Below are 19,184 nucleotides of genomic sequence, written 5' to 3'. Positions count from 1 at the left end.
GTGTTTATAGCAAATAGCAGATCCTGTGTGGAAACAGCAAAAAACTGTCACAAATTAGAAGCCTTTTTTTACTGGTGGCTGATATGTTGCTGTTCTCCAGGAGGTATAGCAGGGTTTTTTCTTGATTTTTCAGAGGCTGGCAGCTGACTCGTGACAAATCCTGAACAATAGTGGAGTCGAACACATGAATCTGGCAGATGCCAAATCTTTGCACATATGGGATGGAATCACCAAGACTTTCACAATCCTTATGTCCCCATTCCGCATTGGGGTTCAGGTAAGCAGAAAATTTAAGCAGCCTTTTTTTTCATGTGATCCAGTACTTTGCGAGAAGGAAATTCAGTAAACCTTCTGAATCGTTCACTCCACCAGTATGGTATTTCTTGGAATGGAGTCCAACTGTTAACCTAGTACTGCCAAGTCCATTTTTCTGAAGATTCCCATACTCCTTGCTGACACCTATGCCATAGCTTTATGAAAAGGGCATGCCCTGCTCCCTCCACTCACAGGTGACCTATCAATTCCTGGGATATAAGTGTTTATTTCAGATGAATGAAGGGCAGAAAGTCAATGCTGTTAACGTGGCCTTGTATCTGTAGAGCACTAGTAAGACTGGTATAAATACAGTCAGGGTTTGGCATACAGAGACCTCCTCCAGCTTAATCACCTGGCAAAACCCTAGAAAATTACTATGAGCATTTTGAAGTACATTGATTAGACAAGAGGACAAGAATCAAATCAGAATTTTTTTTAACTAAGTTTGCATGCTTCTGTTAAATACTAGCATACAGTCCTTCTTCAGGGAGCAAGCAACTGCTCAGGGCTGATCTGTTGTGCAGCTCTGGAGAGAGAAGGGAAGAACAGGGTTTGTTGTTAAAACTTGACTGTAATGGCCATTCTAACATCTCATTTTTAAGAGATCCCACAGGGAGGGGATGCTATAAGTGGGGGAAAGACAGGGGGTTTGGCTGACCAGCAGTCTGTATTCTGAGCACAGCTGACTGCCCAGGCTGCTTTTCTCTTCTCTTTCTGCCACTGCAAAGTGGCAGCACCCATGGGCATCTGTTGTGCAGGTGTGTTACGGTGCAGGTGATCTCAAGAGCAGCTGAAAAGCAGAGGAGGAGAAGGGGGAGCAGAGCAGGTTTCGCAGGGGCCATTTCAGCAAGTGCAGAAGCAATGGCTGGGACTGGCTGCAGGTGCTGGATACAGTGAGGTACAGCAACAGTATGAATTTTCACCTTCTTCCCAGAAATTGTAATATAAGAGTATGAAACACCAGTAATGTCATTGCTGCATAAAAGCAGGCACCTGGCATGTGTCTAAGGTGTGCTGAGAGAAGTCCTGAGAAAATAATTGGATCAGGACATGCTGGGCTGTGTCCCTCCCCAGGAATAAGGAGTGCTGACGTGGGGAATGGGACTTGGTAGAAGACTGATAATGAACTGCTTTAACTCTAGAAGTTCAACAGGAAATAGTACAGAAAGTTTATCCATGTCACATTGCGTTTCCATAGGAAATACATCCAGGTTTTTCCTGTTTGTTGGCGTGGGAAAAATAGAGTATTATAAAATAAACTTTGTTGATTTATGATGATAATACAATTTTCAGCTTCGCTGGAAATGCACACTTTTGGGTTTTTTGTTTGGGGTGGGTTTGTTCACCACCACTCCCCCAGTTGTAGATACCATCATCTTTCTGATAAACTCAGACAGTGTTACAAGACCTGCAAGGTCAGCTGTTCGTGACTAGAAATGGCAAGGTTCTAGGGATGTGGGAGCTGAGGAGCCACTGCAGGGTCAGGGCCTCAGCCTTGTTTCAATTACAAGTTAATGGAATTTACTGAGACTAAAAATTTTCAGAGGATTTTTAAGGTTTTCAGAAGTTTCTAGAGGGTTTTGTGTCTGTTTTCTATGGGAAAGGAGAGGATTTCCTTGCAGCTGTGGAGCCCATGAGCTCAGGAAATATTTGTACCCAGGCAAAGACTGATCTTGCAGTATGATCAGATGGAAAAAATACCAGAAACCTTTGTAAAGGGAATATTGTTGAACTGGTCTCAGAAGAAAAACATCCACATTTGTTGCTGTCTCTAAAAGCAGCCTCAAAATTGTTCAATTCCTCACTGGTTTCCATCAGCTGCAGCTCCCATGCAAGGCCAGTTAGTGTCACGGCACCCGCCCTTCAGTGCACCGCAAGCACTGGCTCCCTTTCAGCTCTCAGGGTGGTTGTGAGTTGAAATATAAATGCTAGGAATGATTCTTGAGTGCGAAGATGCTTTTACACAGGGAATGACACCAGGTGATGTAGCTGGATGTGCACAACTTTGCTTGCTGGACGTGGCTGCAGGAGCTCCGCCACCTTTGCAAAACGGAGGCACTGGGCCTCGCGCAGGGCAGAGGCCTGGCCGTGCCCTCAGCGCAGAGCAGAGCCACGGGTGGACGGGAGCCGCTTCTTGATGTTTCTATCCCTTCCACGTGCTAGGAACAGAAATTTTCTTCATAGACTGGGCAAGGAGAAAGAGGAAAGACTCTTCTTCTGTGCTTTCTTCTGAGGTGGCTGCTCCTGGCAAGGCCAGGGGGTGCGGGCTGGCCGCTCCTGCCCAGCAGGCCTCCGCCACGCTGCTCTCTGCTCCCTCCTGATGGGGAAAGGAATGTTACAGCAAGTCGGCAACATTTTCCTAGCAACATTATATATCGTTTGTCGTCTTCACTTACATCAATATTTCAGTGAGGAAACAACAAAGTGTTTCCTTCCACCAAGCAGCAAAAGATACCTCAAATTGAACAGGAGAAGTCATGCTTTTATTGCCGAAGTATCTGTGGAACAAAGTGCTTCCTTTCTCCTGTTTATTTCTAAATCATATTCACGCTAACTGTTGCATCCATTTTCTGCCTCTCTGTTTGTATGAAAGAAACTTGGGGAGAAATTACCTCAATAACGTCTTTCTAATCTTCCTTGTTTACAGCATACTTGTTGTTCAAAGTCGTTATGACAGTCATGGAAGGTTCTGAGTATGATGCAGTTATTGAATTTTAAATGAAAACTAAATTGGCTGTGGTAGAGGGGAAAAATATTTCATAACACAGTAATTTTTCCTCAGGGTACAGTTGCTACATTTTATTAGAAATAAGCAATTTTCCTCGTGTCTCCAAAACGTATAGAGCAGATAAACGTGAGATATTAATCTGAGGAAAAAAGGCTTTTACAAGTATTTAACACCAAATGGTGGTTTAAAGTTTGCATGTTTTTTGCATTTTCTGGTGTGCCGGAGAAGCTATTTACTCGTTTTAGTGAAGTAAAACACAGCTTTCTGCATCGGTCAAAAGCCTCCCGTGGTGTCAGTTAGGTGGGATTTAATTGAGTTGTTTGGAGGTGTTTTTCTGCTTGATTTGTGCATTTGGGAAGCGAGGAACGTTATCTGTATGTGAAAGGTATTAAGGTGCCCGTGTGGCTGCTAAACAAACCCGTCTGCTGAGCAGGCAGCGCCCGGCTCCATCGCGACCCTCGGCAGCTCCCACCTCCCTGGCACAGCCACCAGGGAATGGATTTCCACGGCCGCCCAAGCTGCTCCAGCAGCATAATTCAGCCATTCCTTCCTAAGCGAGCGGCACTGATGCCCTGGGTTTATGTTCATTAGATTTGCTTCATTCCTTCAGCAGCTCTCAGGCTCTAGTTAGGCTGCAAATGAGAGTAATATTCAAATCAGTGTTTAGTGAATTCTCATTAACCAGTATTAGTTCTTGTTCAGCTTTGGCTCCAATTACAGTTTGTCAGACTGGAAGTAGATATGAATGAATTGTAGCAGAGGATGAGGTGTATTTTATGTATTTGCAAAGTATACAAATTAGCATGGAAAATGCATCCGCACATGGTTAGTGGAGTCTGTAGGGTCATGGTTTCACTCGGCTCAGTTCAGAGCTGCAGCTGTCACCAGCCCGTAATGTTGACATCGTTCCCATCCTTCACATACGGCTACCTTTCAGCTATGGCTCTGCGATGGAGGAGCCAAACACTGTGCAGCCCCTGCCACGCTAACGAGCACTAGGCTTTCTCTGATGGCTCTTACCCACCAAAATGTGGATGGGGAACACAGCCCCTGTAAGCACTCACATTCCTGAGCAGCCCCACATAGCTGTGCCTTTCTGCTCCCCACCAGGGCGCATTCCTGCGTGCCCCTGCCGGTGGCTGCTGTGGGCTTTGCTGATCGTGGTTCCCTGGTCATGTCTCCTGTTTGTTTTGCAGCTGTAGAACACATTGCAAATCTAAATGCCCGGAGCATGCAGAGCTGGGTAAATGCTGCAAGCAGGCAGGAAGGGGCTCTGTTTGAGCAGAGCCTGTAGGCTTGCAATGGCATGCAGTTATGGTTGGCTTGGCCTCAGGTTGCTTTGCCCTTTGGGAAGCAAAACCTGCATGGTGCCGAATGTGAAATGAGGGTTAGAGGTGCCTTCAGAAGATGTGGACACAGGATCTTGTTGGTTCCTCACAAACTGGTGATATTTTCAGAAAATCTGGTCTGGGGTTGGATTTTTCACGCTTTTGCCAGGATGCTAAAATAGAAATTCAGGGGAGATTTACAAGCCAGCTCCCAGCAAGCCTTACGCTAAGTAAGCTAATTCAATTTATCAGTACTTATCAGATGCTGGGATGAGAGACCATTTAAAATGGAAAGTTAATGTAAGCCTCTCTCCAGATTAATCACAAGCAGTTATATTTTTATGATTTAGCAGTGTTGTTTATGATGAACATTTACGGAAGATTACTAGTAGATTTTCAATAAAAGCTTTTCAGCTAAACTAAGATTATTACAGTTTTAGAGATAATTGGGCAACCATTGAATTCAGAAGCTGATAAATATAGGGAGTTTTTCAAAACTGTATATTGCATGGTGACATAATGGCAGGTTAGAATTCCAGATGCACCGCTATATAATGAATGTATAGCTTCCTAAGGATAATGTGGTTGTTCATGGGTTGAAATATGTTGCAGCCTGTAAGCAAATGAAAGGAGTCTCGTCTTGTCTCCCCCCCCCATTTCAAATTAAATCAGTTGTGAAAAGCATTTTCTAATTAACAAGTCTCTTCATTTTAGAGCAAATAGCAAAATCTGTCATAGTATATTTTTCCCTCTTCTGTTTTTTCCTCTTTATAATTATGTCAGCATGTTGTCATCAGTTGCTTTGCTTCTCATGTAGTCTGTGTGGGCTTCACAAACTGAAACAGGACAGAGATGTATATTAAGAAAACATGATTACAAAAACTTGAAGGACGTTCACATGTAATTTCTGAAAATAACATTTCTTCGTCCTTTCATGCTCACCTGTGATACACAGGTGCCAGTGTCGCTTGGAGGCCATGGACTCACCATTGTAAGGGATCGGATTATCTCAGCGAAATGGGTGGCTGGGTAGCAGCAAGGCTAAAGCATCCAGGAGCTGGATTTACCCGGCTACACAGCGTAACTGTTGCCTCGCAATGAATCCAGAGATGTGATCTGTGAAGTCTCGGCAAAGGATAGAAGAAAGGTAAGCTTAAGTAGTTTTACAGCAATCTACATCAGCCTTGAAAAAACTTTATAGTAAACAAGTCAAAAAATACTGAAAATCTCTGGTTTAGGGGAAAACGTTATCCCCTCTCCCCCCCAGACTGGAATTTTATTTTGCTATCAGGATTGCCATAAAAGCCCTTGAATGTTAGTACAACTGCTGTCTCCATTAACTTTCCACACAAACACACTCTTCTGAATTTTTCTACATGTGTATGGATGCATCTTTGCTCAGACAGTGTTGTGTAAGACTGTCCTCCATTTAATGATATTTTAATTAACTGTTTCGTGGATTTCAGCTTTGTATCGGCTGCCACCCATTCAATATTAGTTTTATAGTTTGGACAAACCTTGCTGTAAATAGCATTTCGATGTCTACGCAAGGAATGTAAATGTTGTTCTAATTTCCAGCATCATTCAAATGCCCACATAACAGTTATCCTTGTGAAAGCAAATTGAATCTGTCACATCATCTTCTATGGAAGTCTAATTCTTGGTAACAAAAGATATTGCAGCTGACAGATGGAGCTGCACACTACATAATTAAGTCTCCAGTGTGTGTCAACTGTAGCCTTTCAGACACAATTAAGAGTCTGCCCAGTTCACCCATTTAGGTGCTTTAAAAAAAAAAATATATTTCCCTTGGGTGGATGCAGGGATTTCTGTGAAAAATGAACTCCAAAATGAGCTAAACAGAAGAAAATCGCCAAACCTTCCAGTGATAAAATTTGATACAGGTCTTTAAATCCTCACTTTACCTCCTTTTCTTTCACATTTATTATGTCCTGAGTGTAGCTCAGCATAAACCCTTCTCAGTAGGGAGGATTATGGACACAGTGGATGGAAAATACATTTTCTTTAGAAAACTAGCTTTGGGAACCCCCAGCTGTGCAGGAGATACAATTGTGTTAGGTTTGTAACAGTAGATTGTAAAACTTGGGAAAAACTACAAAACATCAGAAAACTTTAGGAAAATGTGCTTAGTGGTGTGTGATGCGTCCAGAGTTAAAGATAAGCCTGATGTGATCCGGGTCTCAGTACCTGCCGTGCTCAGGGATCTCTGTGTTTAGGGTTTTTCTTTGTAGTCACAAAGGTAAACACAGAAGAGGTTTTAGGCAATCTGTTCCACTGCTCTCCTGAGAAACGGGCAATCAGCTCTGAATACGTGAGGTGTACTGGTCTATAAGAATACCTGAGCAATACCAGGTCTCAAGTTATTCCTGTTAAACTTGTACTCTTAACTTTCAAAGTTGATTGCATTATTTCTGACACACACACCCTTTGTTGAGTCTTTCTTCCCTCACTAGAACACAAGGCAGCAGTTGCCCGATAGTCATAATGATGCATCAACAGCAGTAAAAGCAGAGTACAACTGTTTTTTCACGTTCCTCTTTGCTTTTTAGATACGCTTTGTTTCATTAAAGAGAAGTTCCATGCTGCTTTTATTACTCTGGCTACTAATGAAGGATAGGCTTATTAATTCAGAAGTTTTAATTAAATCACTTTCAGAGGGACCTGCTTGGCCTGAAAATATATTCAGTGTCTGTACAGGGACCCCCGGTGATACAGCCTTCCCCACTGACCGTTCACGTTGGACCACCTAGATTCCAAACTGGCATCGGCGAGGAGGTTGGGGTCAGGAGGCACCGGGACAGCATGCACAGAGCAGCGCTCCCCAGGCGCAGGCTGCAGCCACCGGGCCAGTCTTGTACCTTCCTGTAAGCACGCTGGCAGACATCTCGGATGTGAACGCCTGTCCAGAAGTGGAATGGGACCACAGCCAGCATTTGCACGCGTACTGCTGGTGCGTGTCCCGCAGCGGCATGCAGGAGGTAGGCACCCACACACACAGCAGCTTCCCTGGTCATGCGGAAGGGTGGGCTAGAGCAAGTCTAAATTCAGTGGAGAAAAACGGGGTGCCAAGAAGCAAGTCAGACAACTTTTCCTATACAACTAGCTTAAAATGGGATGGACCACCTCATGGCTGACCCTATTGAATGACTAGTTCAGGCTGGGAAGTCACTTCTAGCAGTTTAAATTAGGACTGGAGTGGGATTTATCTGCTTTTCTTGAGAAAGAAATCTCTACAAGGCATATACACTTCTGTAGCAGATCTGCATTCAGAAGAAAGTGAGCTAGGTCCCAGAACTTGGTTTAGCTCTCTGGCTTATATCGGATGGGTGTCATTTTAGGAAATAAACCATTCCCTAGGAAAAAAAAAAAAAAAAGAAGTATTAATATGTCTAAGTCTGGGAACTCTACATGACAGTGAATTTGGCCTATGACCTGCTTTTTTCATGCTGCCTACCCCAATCTCTGGGTTTAAATAAAACAAAGATATTTAAAGACTCAGCTTTCTCATCCCATTTCCATGCTCTCCCCCAAAACAACCAAGTTACGGTGCTTTCCTCAGGCAAAATGCATTAACGAGAATGTCATTACTCAATAAACCACAGGTGGGGTCAGGCAGGAAATACTTGTCCTCAAAGTCATCTAAAGAAGAGGGAAAGATGGAGAAAGTGTCTTGATTTAATCTACCAGACTGCATGCAGCTCACTCTGCTTCTGGCCCATGCTTTTCTGATCTGTGCCAGAGTCGCTGAAGTCCTGGCCCTGACGGGGCTGCAGTGCCAGGAAGGTCTGACTTGGATCTCACACGCTGGCGTAAGGCAGGAGAAACCCCAGGGACAGGACCTTGCCACTGCAAACCCGACTAAAAGCCATAATAGCTGCGATACCTCAGGTAGAAGACCTGGAGAGAGCAAGTGCTCTTATCTCAAACACTGAATTTACAGTAATTAACAATTGTAAATGCAATTGCACTATTTTACAGGCCGTCCTTCCTACGATTGCGGGGAACGGAAACTAATGGAAATACACTTGATAATACTTGTTGGCTGAAGAGCTTACATTAGCTGATCTAGTACCTCCAAATGCACACTTAGGTAATAATGTAGCAGATGAATCAGGGGGGAATGAGATGATTTTTTTTTTAGAAATAATAAACATGTTTCTCTCTCACTAGGCTCAGCTAGGGTATTACTGCTGCTCATATAGCCAAGTGTTTTGTTGGAGAGATGAAGTGCTGCGTATAAACTTGTTCATTACCAGAAACCTGACAAATGCCAAGCTAATATCATGTCAACAATAAGCTGTGGATAATGCATTTCCTCTCCTAATAGATTTTTCCTTACATATAATCATAAGTAATACTAAAAAATTACAATGGGAAAAAAGCAGCTGCTGGAAGATGTCTGTTCTCTGTGATACGCCGTTCTTCTGATTTGAAGTATCAGGGGCAGAGAGGATGAAAATAATTTGTTTGGGGATTATCTACATGCAGAAAGAAACTTGATAATCACTCGAGCGAGTAGCTGCTGCATTTGTTTGCTACCCTCTTGCCTAGTGATCATAGTTCGGTTCAGCGAAATTATTGTTTCCAGGGGCGGGGAGTGCAGGAGAGTTCATTAAAGTGCCTGGGCTCCCCTATCGCAGAGGCGTTAGCAGCCACTTAGCAGGACTTGCACACTCACAGGCATCTTACTGGGATCTACAATTTCACTGACCAATTAATGTTTGGTTTCTTTCCTTAGGGGAACACAAACACCTTAACGCAAACAGGAAGGTTTAATACACAGACTAGCTGAGTCCTCAGAAAAAGCTTAGTGCATCCTCAACACATCATAGCACTTAACGGCACGTGTATAATTATGTTTTATAAAGATTTTATAAGAATGGCCAGAATAATATTAATGATGTGTGAACATAGGTGGCAAGACTAGATTTATCTTTCAGGCAATTACATTTTACAAGCTGCAGTAGAGAACAGAGGTAATTAACAAGAATAATGAAAGCTCTACCTTGCCATAAATCACTGTTAAAAAAGAGTAAATAATAGAAGACAAAGGGATTATGAGTCAAGTTCAGTCATTATTCATCAATTTTAGAGCAGAAGGGTGGGTTTAATTAGTGAAATGGCATAGCACTTGTTTTCTGCTTTTCAAATAATCTTGATGCTATTCTATCAGGGGGAACAAACATCTGATTGAATGCAAATGACAGCCATTGCCTTTGCCACATTTCTAATCAGTGCAGGAAATTTCATTTTGCCCTCCTTTTAATGAAGCAAAGGGAGTGATAAGCAGGCATGCTGGACTGGGGAATTTTGCAGTCCTGATTGCCCATCAGGGTAACGCTCTCCCTTATTTGTGAAGGAAAAAAGCTCCCACTTCTCCAGCAGTTTCAGTTGTCTATGAATTGTTTAGTTTCAGTTTTTAATCTGCGATGCTTTGTGGATCAGAAAGCAAATCAGCCTCCACTGGGAAGACCCTTATCTATTAATTACTTTTTCCTCTTCTTATCCTAGGAGAAGATTTTTCTCATGCTGAGCCACGGAAAGTTGATGCTGAATTGCAGTAACAGCAGATGTTACCAGGACAGTCTCAAAAGTCTGAGGAGAATGAGCTCTTTGTGACGGCTGGGGTTAACCCCAGCGTCTTCTCCACATGTTTTCCTTGCAGGCCTTGAGGCAGCAGCTCACCTTCAGCTGAGTTTACCCTTTCTTGTTCTGTTTAATCTTGCGAGACAAGTAGCTGTATCTCCACCCTGCAGAGCAGAAATGATTGACCTTTGCGATGTATGAGATCGTAGAGACGACACGTGGGTAAGGTAACGCCTCTAGTGTGTGCTCGGTGAGGGCTTGAGTTCGCTGCTGCCCTTTGTGTGAATCACCTAGTTCAGTCCTGACAGTAATGAACTGTCCAGGATCCTCAAAGGCTGCCAAAACCTTGGGCTGGCTCTGTGCTACATGGTCTTGGCTCTCAGAGCAATATCGTGGTAGTTTTTCTTCTTTCTTTACATATGGGATTCATCCTCAGCACCTGCCACAGGGAGGTGTAAGATTCTTCCTTTGCCTGTTGTTTGTAGCTTGTATTTGCACATGATGCCCTTTGTGCAGGTCGGTGTTAATTTGCTGTTAGAAGCCTCTGTTGTGTGAAAACCTTGTTGCGCATCGGCTGCTGTGAGTGTTGGCTGCGAGCATGTGGGTACCATGCCAACAAGTGCCTGCCCAGACAGCAGAGCCGGCACTGGGAGCAGGCTGGCCATTGAACACAGGCACAACAGTATAAAGGGAGGGGCTCAGCCCTCCCAGCCAGGGGCAGAACTTTCCCAAACTACGGCATACCACTGACTTCCAGCATCATGCCTCCCCTGCTGAACAACGAAATTGTAAGAGCTGATGTCAAGTATCCCCCAGCAAATTCTCCTTTACCCCCAGTGTTACAGGAGAGAAAAGGCACTGTTTCCCTCTGAACCTTTGTGGTATATGTTGTGGTGAAAAAAAACCACTGTGGCAGATGCTTGCTCAGCCTGGGGAGGATGGAGGTGGCTATGCCCATCCTGTCATTACCCAGGTCAAAACTTAACAGTGTGTATCTGGGGTCTAAGCCCCCCACTCCCAGAAATGTGAAGGTTGGCAGAAAGATCCCAGGGGAAGCCACGTGCCACAGTGTAAATATGGATTTTCCCATGGAAAAACAAAATATTTAGCAAAGTTTCTAAACATCTTAATATTTTAGCTGATAAAAAGACTGTTTCTTTGGGAGTTTTCTTGTGTTCTAATTGTTCTTCTCAGGGCTGCGTGAATGTGGGCTGAAAACATGACTGGCTGGAGAGAGGGCTTTTTCATCCTGATCAGCTTGGGCTGGGATTTTGACTGACTTTACAGACTAGGGGATAAGGCAGTTGCTACTTATAGACGCATCTGATCGTTCATTGCCAAGAGGGTGTGCTGCCATTCGGATAAGGAAGAGTAAGGCTGAGTTGTTTCTCCACTCACAGAACACAAATCCGTTTTTGCAAGCGGTTTGCCGGACCGATATAAATCAGGATAGCCTCTCTGCTAATCCCCAGTTGAGGGCCATCTCATTCACGTTTGGTATCTGTGCAGTCTAGTCTGAGGGGAGTGGGGATTTCTTTGCACTGCTGAGGGTTTGCTACAAGGCATCATGAGAGATGGCTGTTTTACTGTTGGGTAAAAAACCCTAAACATATGCAATATGTTTTCTAGAGCATTAAGGCATCCTTTGAGTGAAAAGTAATGAGAAATGGGCTATTAACTGCTACACATTATTGCATATGCAAAGTTTGTGAGCCAAGTTTAATTAATTTCAATAAAGACATATGCAATAAAAATGAACAATCAGCAGCAGTGTGAAGGATTCTGATCTGAGTCTGTGAAGACTTTCTTTGCTCCTATAGCATAGCGAGAAATAAGAAGACTGCGTAATGTCAACGCTGACACATATAGAAAGGAAAAGCTCTATGTTGCCCATATTGCAGGTGGATAAATTCAGTTCACCTGCATTTGTCCTTGATTACACACTGCTTTCTTCTCTGCCTGTACGCCTCGGCATAAATGTCCAGCCTCTGGAGTCACCCCCAGATACTGACAAAATGCTCTGTGTCACACAGTGCACCTAGTAAATATAAAATGTTGCGATGCAAGTCTAATGAATACTTATGTTAATTGTATAAAGAGCAGTTAGTGACTGGCCAGTATTGCAGTCCACTCCACCCTGCACACCGCAGGGTGAGTGATAAATAACACTGAGGAAAAAGGTGCTCATTCAGTGCTGCAGATTCCCTGTGCCCTCGCTTCATCTCTCGTGGTGCTAGGGTAAGAGTAATGGCGTAGATCCGTTGTGAACAGGCTTGACATTTCCTTGCGCACTCAGTCCAGGAAAAATCTCTGTGGTTCAGAAGCCGCATCGGCAGATCAGAATCGCATTGCAGCCCTTCAGGTTGGAGGCCTCAAGAAACTGGACTTTCCAAACCTTTCTAGAACTAACTGAATCAGAAACTTAGCCTGAAAAAAAAATATTTTGTGATGGCTGAAAGAAAAACAAAACCAAACAAGAAAAGAGAAATTGTTCCCATCATTACCAAACGTTAAATCAAACTCTGCCTAACCGTAACACTTCATGGCCCAAAACCCAGATACAAGTTTTGCTCTTGGGCTGCCTCCACATCCTAAACTGGCATACGGTGCCATATTAAACAGGAAAATATAGAAGCTTAGCTGTGCTTCCTAGAGTCTTGTTTGGAACAGGGATTTTTGTGAGCTCAGTTTTTCTTGCAAAGGAATGAGTGCATCTCTGCTGGCACTGCAGGTAGCATCTGTCCTGCAACTTGCATAAACTGACAGAAACTTGGTGCAAGCCCTAACAGCTTCAGATGTGTGCTGCCAGCGTGATGATACCAAGTCATAGCTCAATAAACCAAACCAGCTTCTTTTGGTGTCCTGCCTGCCCTAGTGCATCACTAGAGCTGATCAAAAACTGGCCAAGAGAAACAGTTCCTCTGGCAAAATTCTGGCTCATTGAAAGCAAAGCACATTACAAAAATGCCTGTTTTGAAGAAGCAGGGTGATAACTTTCAATTCTGAGCTTCTTGGAGAGTAACACTACGATATTTTTTCTTTGGAAAAAAAAAAACATTGTCTTTAATACTTGCACTTACACAATATGTGTAACTAAAGTGCACAGTGTACAAGAGTTGTCCAATTTCAATGACAGTTTTTTTCTTGATTGAAACCCAATGTTTCAGTTGTCTGAAAATAAGTCTGAAGTATTTTAACTTGTGGCAAATATATTTATTTTAAAATCCTAGAGCAGAAGAAGATGGAAAAGTGGCAGTTTCATGTAAAACAGAAAATGTGATTTCAGTTCAGCTTAACAGACAGCACTGCCCGTATATCTGTGGCTTCAGAAGGTATCTTCATTTGAAAAATACTCATGCAGAACCGATGTTGTTGCACTCCTGTCTCCGAAGATCTGAATCTCTGGATATAGGTGCGTTGAATGCTTTGAATTTCAAACCTAATGGATAAAGACATAATAAGTTTTCTTGTCAATCCCTGGAGTTTTGGGATTGACAGTTTGTGGGGGGCACGTTCTTATTCCTTGTGTTCACCTCCCTGTCTTTGTCTGTATCTAGGCTTGGTGCGCAAAGCAGAGGTACCTTTTAAGGGTGCTGTTAAAAATCAGAGGGGAAAAGAATCTTCAGAGGCTGGTTGTGGGTGTGTGGAGGGAGGGGGGATTTTTAATGGTTTTAATGGAGCTGGAAGCTGGGCTGTTTAAGACTGGTGCAAAGATCCTTTGTATTGACAATTCACTGTATGAGCCGTAAACTCTTCACTCGGTGCATATAAAAGATGAAAGGACCAATTACTTATTGAGGCATTAAACACCCAGGGGACAAAGATGTCTGTCTAGCAATAGTAAACATATTGACTGAAACCTATTTGAATTTCAAATTGCCAAATGTCCCAATTTTTGAAAAGCTTCCTATGATAACCAAGGTCTGGAAAGTCAATTGAAACTTAATTCTTCTGGATATCTCATGGGGGAAAAGTACATGAATCTGGACAGATTCAATTATTTAATTTTAATAAAAAAATAGATAGCTACTTTATAATTTCTTTATAGAGAGCTAGATGGGAATTCAGCTGCTTTTTCTAAGATGCTCTCCTAAGATAAATGACAATAGAGGTCTGCCAAACATGGGCTGCCAAGAGGTTTATGTCCAAGGATTTTCTGCGTCTTCTTGTCCCTAGATCATCTTTTTTCCTCCATCTGGGATCAGGTCTTTCTGACATGCCAGCCAAGCCTAGACTAGCATTTTCCTTTCCGTCCAAAGGTAGTGCAGATGGTATTTATAAAGCATTACACAGGGGATCTGTTACGGGGTGCTGTATGTCCACACGTTGCAGAAGGACATGTTTACTGTCTTGTCTGTTAGAAGGACTCTCATGGAGCAAAGCGGCCACAGGTCGTGCTGCTGCTGTCAGCGCTGGTAAGACACCCCGTGACTGCTCTGAGGACAGAGTCCTCAGAGCAACTGGGGGGAAAAAAGCTGCTCCAGTCTGCCCAATATCCTTGCTCTGACCATCTTCTTAGGGTGCTTGAAATCCACAGCCCCCACCCCACATCAAATGCTCCCGGGTGAGCCAGGAACTTGCCATGCTCTCAGGACCCATGAGCTGTTTGCTGTGAGGTGGCTGGGCAGAGCTCCAGTTGAATGAAAAGTTATAACTGACTCTCCCTGACTTGTGCTACTCTCCCCATATTCATTAGTAGAAGAGTTCATTGTGACTAATGCCATTACTCTGAATACTAATGGAATTAATTATTTCCTCTGTATTGGACAGCATTGCCCAAAACGTTGACTTCACGTAAAAGCATGAAAGCGATTAGTGCAGTGTAATCATGGCCATTTGTTGTTGAATTTATTTTCCTTTTGTTTGTACTGTAATGTCATATACAGAGCAAAGGTAAGCAGCAGCAGGGTTGTTAACAAAACCTCAGAGGAGTTTGTCCTCCCCTTTATGTGCTCTGCACACGTAGAGGAGGCATCCATAATCACAACAGTTGGCTGCAAGTGTACTGCCGGGCAGAAGAGACACCTACTGCTGCACAGCTGTCCTTGACCTTGGCATAACAAGGCTTTTATCAGATACAGCCAACAAGAACACCACTCTGAGTAAAACCGGTATTTGTTGTTGCTTTTGTTCTAATAGATCCTTGTTAAAGGAGGATGACTTGCTGCATATCAGCTGCCTTCAGCTGATTGTGAGGGAGATTTCCTATCGCTGCCTTTGTCCCTTTGTCTCGGGTGGTTTCTGTTGGGATTCCTGTCATGCAGTAATTTTTCTGTATTCCATTTTCTCTCTGTCTTGGTGTACAGTCATAAATGAAGGCAGGCATTTATCACTACAGCAGCTTTAAATATCAAATGCTTGATGAATTTACTCTCAGCTGGCCGGAAGCAATACTGTGATTGCAGCATTTTATAATCATCAAGACTTGTTTCTCTAAGCTGAATTAATTTGCATGAGCAATGCGTTATTAGCAAAGTTGCTAGTAACTAGCTTGTACAAGCAAATTGGGGGAGCAGACTCTTGCTGTCTGTGCTTTCCTTGGGGAAACTCAACTTTGTGAGGTGCTTTAAATGGGTGGGTGAAGAATTGTGTCTGAGGGCAAAGGTTTGAAATGGGTGCAAGGAATCCATCCCCATGGCAGGGAGATCCTGCAGAGCCAGGCCCTGTCTCTGGTCATACAGGGCATTCCCATGTTTCTGTCAACTCTTATCTCCAGCTGTGGCCTTACAGTACAATAAATCCAGTGCTAGGGTTTGTAATGTGAAGTCAAAAATACAAGGAGAAATATTTTTCTTGTATAAACTCAACTCATCATTCAGGTGTGCTCAGGAATTCTTGATGAGTTAATTGTGTACCAGCAGGTTAAGTATTGCCTGCCTTTAAGCAGCCAGAATAAAGCCTACTGATGCTCTATATCGTGCATGCTGGCTAAAGCAATAGGAGTAAACTCCATGCTTGCTCTTCTCTAAACCTAGTATTTACATCTAGGTGGGCTGGTAGCATACGGACCTGGAAGGATGATTGGGCTACTGTTTGTTCTGACTCCCTTGGGTGACTTCTTTTTAAGATAGTCGAAGGCTTCTCGATCATGATTGGGGATGATCTTTTGTGTCTGCAGCAGGAGCTTCAGATACTCCTCTCCGTGAAGGTCCTTAAATGCTTCTGACAATTATTTTAAGTGGAAGGCAGTGTTTTGTTTACACTTCCCAACCTCAATGAGGTTTCTACATCTCATTGTGGTATTTATTGCTGTATTAATTGCACAAGTACAAAAGCTTGTGGTGGTGTTCAAAATGCTAATAACAGAGCCTAAGACTGTGCACCTCCCTCTCCTCCGGGCTGTGCCTTATTGATGTTTTCATTAAACTGTCCAAACAGCGAACCTGGATGCACGTATCAAAATGTTTCCTCTTCATCAGAGAAAAAGACAGATCCTAAAAGAAATTGGTGGTTGCAGGATGCCAGACAACTAGCTCCAAAGGATGAACAAAAGCTCTCTGAATATCATGTAAGAGCTGACAGTCGGGAGGGGTGGCAGAGGGAGAGGCTGTGCCTCCGCAGAGCTCGCAGGGAGGCAGGTGCTGGTAGGACATTAAGAGGCAATTGTTTGTCATTTTGAGAAATTTGTCTGAAAATCGGTCCTGATCTCGTAGGGCTGCTAGAGTCATTCATATGGCAATGGAGCATATTGCGTTTGGGGGAAAATGCACATGGAAAAATCTAGTTCTTTAGATGCTTGTGTGCAATTTTAAAGGACTACAACACACACAGAAGCTGATTTACCTATGCTGATGTACATCCCGTTGCCAAGGGAGGGAGACACTGGACAATAGGAGCCACTACTAGAATTTCCAGGAAATTTTTCCTTAAGTGTGCTGAGAGGAAGGTACAGAGAAAAGCCTCTGGGCAGCTTTGAGAGCATCCTTGAAAGATAATTGGATGACCTGTTAATTTGAAGGCTCTTGTAGTCTTTCTAAAATAATTTACAAGTCCCATTATACCACATCCACTGCTGTGGGGATCTTAAATAATTCTGAAGATGCCGGGGAAGCTCTGAGAGGGAGAGGCGTCAGAGATCGGAAGCTTTTGTGGCAAGATAAGAGAGATACAGCAAGGCACAAGCATGTGCATCCAAGACAGGTGAGACTTCCCACAGCCTGGAACAGCAATCCCTGAGTTGCTTTTGCTGCTATATGTGGTCCATGGCTTTCTCCTACCCACTGCTGCTGCCTCTTGAGGTGGGGGAGACATCACAAGACGTTGGTCAGACCCTGATGTAGTCACGGCTGATCAACCAGGACTTTCAGCCTGTACGTGGCTGCCAGTGGCAGAATTTTGTAGTTCCACATGGAGAGAGCTGGTAGCTTGAGGGCTGAACCAGGCAGGGTAGCTGGTAGAGAATGGAGATTTAAAGATGAAGTTAGAAGTAGAGTCATCAGCCTTGTTATCTCTAACAATGGGAAGAGCTCATGCCAATCATAGATCTGCTGCCAGGAGAGAGAACCCATTTTATTTCAGCAGAGGATCAGACCAGGAATTGAATGCCACTGAGAACAAAGCCAAGCCTTCCAGTGAGATGTAGAGAACTGGCCTCAGCTTCTAAAAGTCCGAGGTTGTTAAAGTCTCAAGTTGCAAACATAAAATGAAGCAATTTTAGGTCCATTTTAGTGGTTCCTCATATGCATGATTTTTATTTTTTTTTTTTTTTTTTTAGGTCTGTGCATTTTGACTTGTCTTGCGAAGGGAACTTGGCTGTGTTGGTGGAAAGATATGAAAGGTAGTGCCATTGGGCCCTGATTTCCTTCTGAAGTATTCTGAATAGAGAGACGATGTGGTGGAATGCAAGTGGTGTTGGAATTCACTTGGAACAGCCTGCATAACTCGCAGTGCTTCCATCCAAAACTGGCGGTATTGTCACAGCTTTATCACATACCTGTTTTCTCTTCTATATATACCTAGAAGGTATATATATACATTTGTCTATATATTTGCATACACGTTAATTTATCCTTGGTTAATGCTGCCTTTTAGAAAACAGCATAGTTCCTTTGTCTCCTAAACTGAGGGCTCCACCACCCTCTGGGGATATTGTATGTAAAAAGGTGCAATAACTCTTTGTTCATCATGCTTTTCTTCTCACCTTATGAATTTTGTCAGATATTAGTTCAGATGTGTGTCTTTTATTGAATTCACAAATTACATTCGACCTTTGTTTGTCTGTTCATCAGATCCCCCTCTTATTTTGTTACTCCTTTGAGAAGAATACAGCATGAATTTGAATTTATGAACTAACAGTGTCTCCCACGCTGACTGAATGTTCTAGGTGTTCATGTAGTTAAACATTTTCTGTGGTTTGATCTTGATCTAGTGATCAGAAATTGTTTCTTTTTTTCAGGCAGAATACCTGGAGGTGTTGCTTTTGCAGCTGGTCCGAGCTCTGTGTTACAAAGCCCCCTCGCTGCCTGCACAGAACTGCACCAGACCTGATGGGTGAGCACGAGTACTAACTTGCATTTTGTAGGGCTTTTAATCACTGACATTTCAAAGCTCCTTACAATGGAAGTATCATAACCTCCATATACCAAAGGAGAAATCGAGGCACAAAGCTATTCAGCAGATGTAAAAAGCATCCAGGTCTCCCAGGAATTCCCACCAGTGCTTTGCTAACTACCTTCACTGTGGACCTTAACCTGTGTCTTGCTGTTATTCCCCCTTTCTCTCTTCAGTCTAGGGAGGTACTGGGGACAAGGCAGCGATGTTGTATCTGCTTCATCAGTGTCATTAAAACATATAGCAGACATAACTTTGTAAAACAACAGTATTTTTTTTAATTCCTAATATGAGTTTACCTTAGAGCTCTGGAGAAATAATTGATTAAGTTTCAATTTATACTCAGAATAATAACTGACATGGTAGTAAATGTGTTCATTGATATCTAATTTGCTGTGGCTAATTTCCTCGATGCCAGCTAAATGCCTGGGCATTTCTTATTGCCTTAATGTATTATCTAAATCTTGTTGCGCATTTGTTCGGTGCTTGTGTAACGATGACTTAATTACATGGCAACGGAGTTTATACCCTGGTATGGCAGGATTGCTCCTCAGACAGTTTCCTCAGATAAACAGTAGATAATTGCCATGTTCCTGCTTTAATTAATGTAAATTACAGGATTATTTGAATAATCTTGAGTCCAGCTTTGGTAAGGC

General features: G+C 43.1%; 1 long non-coding RNA gene across 3 annotated transcripts in view; it reads left to right on the top strand.

Annotated features, from left to right (window-relative positions):
- LOC114011022 (uncharacterized) overlaps positions 1-19,184 on the top strand; it is a 28,629-nt gene that overhangs the window by 4,123 nt on the left and 5,322 nt on the right. Inside the window, exons 2-11 of one of the 3 annotated variants that reach the window (XR_008745841.1) lie at positions 134-277; positions 5,327-5,518; positions 7,048-7,370; positions 8,132-8,280; positions 8,371-8,482; positions 9,904-10,205; positions 11,173-11,349; positions 13,209-13,390; positions 17,693-17,755; positions 18,374-18,468. This is a non-coding gene — a long non-coding RNA (uncharacterized LOC114011022). The remainder of the gene's footprint in view (positions 1-133; positions 278-5,326; positions 5,519-7,047; positions 7,371-8,131; positions 8,281-8,370; positions 8,483-9,903; positions 10,206-11,172; positions 11,350-13,208; positions 13,391-17,692; positions 17,756-18,373; positions 18,469-19,184) is intronic. The other 2 variants (XR_008745843.1, XR_008745842.1) reach the window with 2 other exon arrangements.

This window comes from Falco peregrinus, chromosome 2, assembly GCF_023634155.1.
Source record: "Falco peregrinus isolate bFalPer1 chromosome 2, bFalPer1.pri, whole genome shotgun sequence".
Classification (NCBI taxonomy): domain Eukaryota; kingdom Metazoa; phylum Chordata; class Aves; order Falconiformes; family Falconidae; genus Falco; species Falco peregrinus.
Note: the sequence above shows the minus strand (reverse complement) of the source record. Positions and strands in the feature narration are given on the sequence as shown.